Consider the following 7124-nt stretch of genomic DNA (forward strand, 5'->3'; position numbering starts at 1 on the left):
ACCAACATATCGCCACAAAAAAATTGAAATTCGAATATACGTAACCTGCGAAAATTCAAAATTCGCGATACTTTTTGAACACACCTCGTATAAGATCTTTTACCTACAATAGGGAACTGCGCAACATGCATAAGAAAAATAGTTGGTAGTGACCTGTCAGCTATTATCTAAATCTTTCTTTTCTTGTTCACTCCTCTCGGAAGCACAGGGCCTCGACAAGACTCGTCCATCGCTCACGATTCTGTGCTGTTGTTTTCACAACGTCCCATAAGACAGTCGGCAACTGCTAGCTCGCGCGGCATCGACCTTCTCCAAGTATTTTTTGGTCGACCGCGACCTCTGCTCCCTTGCGGGTTCCTATCCAGTGCCATTCTCGTTATGCTATCTGGTGGTTTTCTCAATGTGAGACCTATCCATCGCCACCTTCTTCGTTTGATTTGTCTAAGGATGGGCTCCTCGTTCGTTAATCTCCACAGTGCGTCGTTACTGATGGTGTTTGGCCAGAATATTCTGCAGATGATGCAGAGGTATTTGTTGATGAAGGATTGCAGCCTCTGTATGATGGTTTTGGAGACCAGCCATGTTTCGCTTCCGTACAACAATACGGACTTCACGCATGAGCTGAATGTTCGTAGTTTAGAGCGCCTGGAGATTATCTGAATTACTATCCCTCAAAAGTTCACATTGGGAATTAGACAGAGTGTAGACTCTGTGTGGAGGATGATGAAACCACAGAGCATATCTTATACTACTGTATTGCATTGGCAGGGGCTTTCATCGAGATCAATTGGATCCGAATCAATCAATAATGCTTCTGCTGCAGATACTCTGAAATATATTCGCAAAGCGAAAAATTTACTGAAAGAATTTTGCTTTCAATTAGTCCCCAATTTGAAGCTGGGAACATTTAGGTTAAATAGAAACTGCCTCGGCCTCGGTAGTGTAGCGTAAATGCACTAGCCTGCCATCCCAGAGGTTGTGGGTTTGAATCCCATGTAAAGCACGGCCCTCGCACTTTTCCAAATTTACCAACTTTCCCTCTTTCTAAAAAAGAATCTTATTCCTCAACCCCAAAAACTTATCCTTCTCATCCTTACTCCCGCACAATGGTCAGCGCATTATTTGCCCACACAGTTACACAATGCATCAGTGGCGCCAGCAAGAGGAGGTGGGCAACCGCGTTAATAGCGCAGACACACCAAATTTAGTGAAGTCCTCAACCATCTATGCGATCCTTCTGCCAGAAAAATCTGAAACACAGATGGCGCTCCAAGCAGTAAGAAGGCGTTGTTCTAAAGCAACGACAGGTGGGTGTTCTCACTATTTAGGACTGGTAGCGGCAGGCTAATTACCTACCCTGTCAGGAATCAAAATAGATTAACGAAACCAACGCAAGACTGAGTCTTGTCGATACCCTATGCTCCCGAGTGGAGTGAACAAGGAAACAAAATAAAACCTGATAAAATACATTTCAAGACAGTAGTGCCAGTCAATTGGTATTAGTAGTGCCATTGGATTGGCATTAACTACTTCTAAAATTGGTAGTAAGACACAAAAGATCTTCTAAATTGCAATAATATCAAAAATTAAAATCAAAAATATTTCACATAATCCACTGGTTGTTTCTATTCTTAAAAATTATTATTTTTTCTCTTTTGAATTGGAATTTGAATGGATCAACTTTTGGTCGACCGTCTGCTTAGCCTCGAATTTTTTGTTCATGTGGCCAGTGGGCCAATACCTCGTAAGTAGAAGCATTGGGTACGAACTGACCGTCCAACTTAAGAATTCTTCACTTGCTGTTAGACACTTTTTTTGTTTCTGTTGTTATTAGTGCAATGTGTAGTTAAAGGAGGAAAAATAAATGAATTTGTGTTGCATTTGCGTTTCTTGATGCAGCTTAAGGATCCAACATAAATATCCCTCAGACAGTTCTAAAGTTTTTTGCGTTGTTTTTGCTAAGTCCAAATGGTAAAAAGCTTCCCCAAAGTAGTTGGGGTAAAGGCATTGTAAACATACCTATGTACATACATACCGTATAGGGGTATGCGCTGGTATATTGTGGATATAGCCCGGCTGCCGCAATGGTCACACAAATCGTCATTATAACTGTACCGTCTATGCATTGGTGTGTGCGTGCGTGCGCGTGTGTGTCACAGGGGATAACAGAAGACACCGAAATGTGAGTGATTGTTGATGAGCGAAGGAGTTGTCGTCGTATCTATCAAAAGCGGAGACTGGCTTGAATATGGTTCGGTTTCAACTTCGTAAGCGTTTACAGTTTTATGGGGTTAAAAATATCCTTCAGAATAAATACAATGTAGATAATATATGCACATACACACACATACATACATAAATGGTGTTGCGTACGAGAATTTGTTTTATGTCATTTTATTTGATTTCATTTAAATGTGCAGCTGTTTGAAAATGATATACTTAAGCACACTGGCGATATATGTATATACACACATGCACACACACACATACACATGTAGATATTTGCATACGTCGGCACGCATAAGTGTCCTTTACAAATGGACTTGTGATGAAGGATGATGTTGCCGACGTACAAACAGAAATTTGTGTGAACGTCAAAGATAAAAAAGGACCTGAGAGCAACATTTGCCGCGCCCAGCTGTTGGTTTCTTTGTTTAAGAGCTTTCGTCAGTTGTATTTAAAGGGTGGTTAAATTTGAAGGGCCGATCATGAACGTGATCCACACCTAAACGTCAAACTTTTTTCTACATTTCATTTAACATTTTTCAATTTCAGACTAACTCAATTTGAACCATGGAAAGATACAAAATCGATCAACGCGTTAAAGTTATTTAGGCTTATTATGAAAACGGGCGTTCAAATCAAAATTTTCTTTCGAAGAAAATCATCTTCAGTGATGAGCCACATTTTCACCTCAGTGGATTCGTCAATAAGCAGAATTGCCGCATTTGGGCGAATGATAATCCAAGAGTGATTGCCGAAAAACCAATGCACCCACAAAGAGTGACTGCTTGGTTCGGTTAATGGGCCGGCGCCATCATTGGAGGGTTTGTTTTTTTCAAAATGAGGCCGGTCAGGCAGTTACTGTGAATAGTGTTCGCTATCGTAAGATGGTAACGAACTTTTTATGGCCCGAATTGGAAGATATGGATGTGGACGATATGTGGTTTCAACAGGACGGTGCCACTCGTCACACAGCTAAGATCCATTGTTCTTTTGCGCGAAAAATTTGATGGCCGAATAATCTCACGTCGCGGCGATGTCAATTGGCCGCCAATATCATGTGATTTGAAACCTCTGGACTTCTTTCTTTGGGGTTATTTGAAAGAAAAGGTGTACGTCGATAAGCCAGCAACAATTCAAGAACTAAAGGATGAGGTAATTCGGCACATTAACGGCATAGAACCTCAGTTATGCCTCAGCGTCATCGAAAATTTGGACCTTCGGATGGAGGTGTGCCGCCAAGGCCGCGGCGGTCATTAGGCCGATATTTTATTTCATACGTAATTGAACCATACTAATATTATCATAATAAAGAGAAATAACAATAATTTCTTACAAAAATTGAATTTTATTCAAAATCAATACCGGCCCTTGAAACTTAACCACTCTTTAGATAAGGGACTATTTGCATTTGGTGGTTTTTGGAGGTGTGCCGCCGAGGTCCCAGCAACTATTTGGCCAATGTTTTATTTTATACGTAATTGAGCTATTTCAATATTATCATAATAAAGAGAAATGACAACAATTTTCTAAAACAATTGCATTTTATTCAAAATCAACACCGGCCCTTGAAACCTAACCACCCTTTAGATATCCTATGTGTGTATGCATGTGTGCGTGTTTCGTCTATAAATCAGTGCGTCTGTATGGTTATTCTTAGTGATATGCGTAAAAGGATGTTGAAATTATTTAAATTTGCCAAAACTTTTCTTTTAACTCTTCGCTCATTCCAGTTTATTTTATTTTATTTTTTTCCCACAAAGTTCTGCAGGTGTGTGCGATTTTCACTGAGAATCTGTCGATGTCTGCACTTATATATGTATGTATGTATGTGTGCACGTACAATACGGCATGTAAAGGTTTGTGAAAAAGGAAACTAGGAAATTTTGAAAAGTTTTCCATTTTGCTGTGAGCGGGCACAAATAAATGCAAAGTTATGTGGGCAAAACTAATGCAATACAAGCAGATGAGGATACATTAAAACATACATAAATGCAGATACATATACATACATACATACATACACATATACACAATATTTATGTACACTAGTTGGTGGCAACTCTCAATAAGTAATCGCCTTTCGTTGAAGTAAGCAGGAGTTCAAAGTGATTTTATGCAAATGTCAGGTGGACGGGGTAAGGCGATCTCTAATGGCCAGTTGAATGCAGGAGTTCATGCAGATTATGACGATAGTTCATCTTACGATATGAAAAAAGTTAAAAGATTTTATCATTTTACTTTGATAAAGTTAGGGCATGTGACAACTACATAGTGGCGCATAATTAATCATCCAATTTTCTTATTGAATAATTTTTTACTAAATAAAAAACGGAGCTTTGAGTGATGGAAGTCTTAATTTTGTCTGTTTGTATAATTGACATACGACGCCATTTGCAAAAATAAAAAAAATCTTCCGATAGGGTGATTAATTTTGCGCCACCTTGTATATACAGCCACCTTATTTGATACAGATACGTTGTTTTTGTAAAGTGTTCTACTAATATTTAATTATATTTTGCGAAAATGGAACACCAGAGTATGCAGATATTTTATTTTATTAGGGGCGCAACTAAGTTCCCGCTGTTTGTCAACAGATGCCGCCAGCAGTGTGTGCTAGTCGATTCCAACATAACCTGAACGTCATAAACCAAGCTAAGACATATGACAAACAAACTGCTTCGACACATTAGTGATTTTGTTTTGGCATCATTTAATTTTGGTTTTGTGCAAATGTCTGATTTTGTGCCTAGTAATTGTCATTTGCGGGAAGTGTTGATTTTCCTCTTCCATTCGAAAAAACGAAAAACGGCGGCTGAAGTGCATCGAGAGCTACAAAAAGTTTATGGAGATGCTGCTTTAAGTGGAACAACGTGCCGAGATTGGTTCTGTCGCTTCAAAGACGGTGATTTTAATGTTGACGAGCGTCCGCGGTCCGCGTGAAGGAAGGCCAAAAACCTTCGAAGACGCTGAATTGGAGACATTGCTCAATGAGGATCCGTGTCAAACGCAAGAAGAGCTTGCTTCAGTATTAGGAGTCACCCGCCAATCCATTTCTAAGCGATTGCATGCTTTGGGAATGATTCAGAAACAGGGAATTTGGGTTCCTTATGAGTTAAAACCAAGGGATGTTGAACGTCGTTTTTTCGCCTGTGTACAACTGCTCCAGCGGCAAAAAAGGAAGATTTTTCTTCACCGCGTCGTGACGGGTGATGAAAAATGGATTTGTTACAGAAATCTAAAGATAAGAAAGTCATGGGCACTGCCCGGTCATGCTTCTACGTCGTCGCCTTGGCCGAATATTCACGCCGCGAAGGTTATGCTCTGTATTTGGTGGGACCCAGTTGGTGTCATTTATTATGAACTGTTAAAACCAAGCGAAACCATCACTGGGTATCGGTATCCGGGGATTCTGCTGTTTCCGTGGCGCCGCAATCTTATGGCGGGTTCTTATAGAACTCGACAAAAGAAAACGAAATGAAGGAGAACAATTTTTTGATATCTCGCTTAGTTTTCGAAATATTGAATACAAATACTGTGGATTGCGTAGCCGGAGTTGGACTGATGAGGGTTATTTTTTTGAAGCGCGGGATATCGAAAAATTTTACTCCAATATTTTGTCTTATCTCGCCGAATTCTATCGAAATTGAAGAAAAAATTATTGTTATTATTATTATTATTATTTCTTTAATATCTCGAAAACTAAGCGAGATATCAAACAAATTTTACTCTTTCATTTCATTTTCTTTTGTCGAGTTCTATAAGAATCGGCCATTAAATTGTGGCACCACGGAAACAACAGTATTGCCCGGTATCCACTTCAATTGATGCGATTGAACCGAGCACTGCGCGAGAAGTGATTCTACAACATGACAACTATCGGCCTGACGTTGCCAAACCCGTTAAAACCTACCTGAAAACACTGAAATGGAAAATCCTAGCCAACCCGCCATATTCTCCAGATATTTCGCCATCCGGTTATCACCTATTCCGATGGATGGCACATGGTCTAGCTGACCAGCAGTTCCATTCATATGAAGACACCGAAAAATGGTTTGATCCGTGGATAGCCTCAAAAGATTAACAGTTTTACCGCGACGGTATACGAGATCTACCAGAAACATGGGGAAAAGTAGTAGCCAGCAATGGGCAATACTTTCAATGTTTCACTTGTAACCATTTTTTCAGAAAAAAGTAGTATTTTCAGCAACAAAACAGCGAGAACTTACTTGCGCGCCTAATATTTTTTAAATTTTATTTCTCAATATAAAATACGAAAAAATGTCCACTCATTTCATTACGGAGAGTTCACGCCGCGGCTTAAAGGATAGAGCCAAAAACAATTTATTTCTATTTTTTTAATTTTAAGGTATTTAGTGCTTTATTATTATCAATTACAGTTTGAAGTCTACGTGGCATAGAGACCATCAATTTTTTGTGTATTCTGGACTAATTTGTTTTCACTCTTTAAGTATCGCCTTTTTACGATCAGATTTGTTATGGATGTCATATTCTCTTATATTTGTCTTAAAAATCGACTACAAAAATTCGGTGACGCTTAAATCCGGTGGTTGCCCAGGAGTTTCAACAACGGAGACATTTAATAAAAGCGAAATTCTTCTTCAATTTGTAATTTTCTAGCGCTTTGAAGCAAATTTTCTTGCAGAAGTTTTAAATAAAAATATTTGTTCATTGTTTCTTCAATAAATGGCAAATTTCCTACTCCATTTGATGACATGCACGCCCAACCCATCACGTTGCCACGGCCGTGTTTTATAGTAGCTCGCAAATCTTGTGGTTTGAGCTCCATATTGGCCTCGCGCCATATAAATGGTCTGCCATCTGGTCCAAATAAGTTTACGTTTAGCTCGTTTACAAAAAGTACGGTCCTCCAAAATGCT

This window comes from Anastrepha ludens, chromosome 3, assembly GCF_028408465.1.
Source record: "Anastrepha ludens isolate Willacy chromosome 3, idAnaLude1.1, whole genome shotgun sequence".
In the NCBI taxonomy this organism is placed as follows: domain Eukaryota; kingdom Metazoa; phylum Arthropoda; class Insecta; order Diptera; family Tephritidae; genus Anastrepha; species Anastrepha ludens.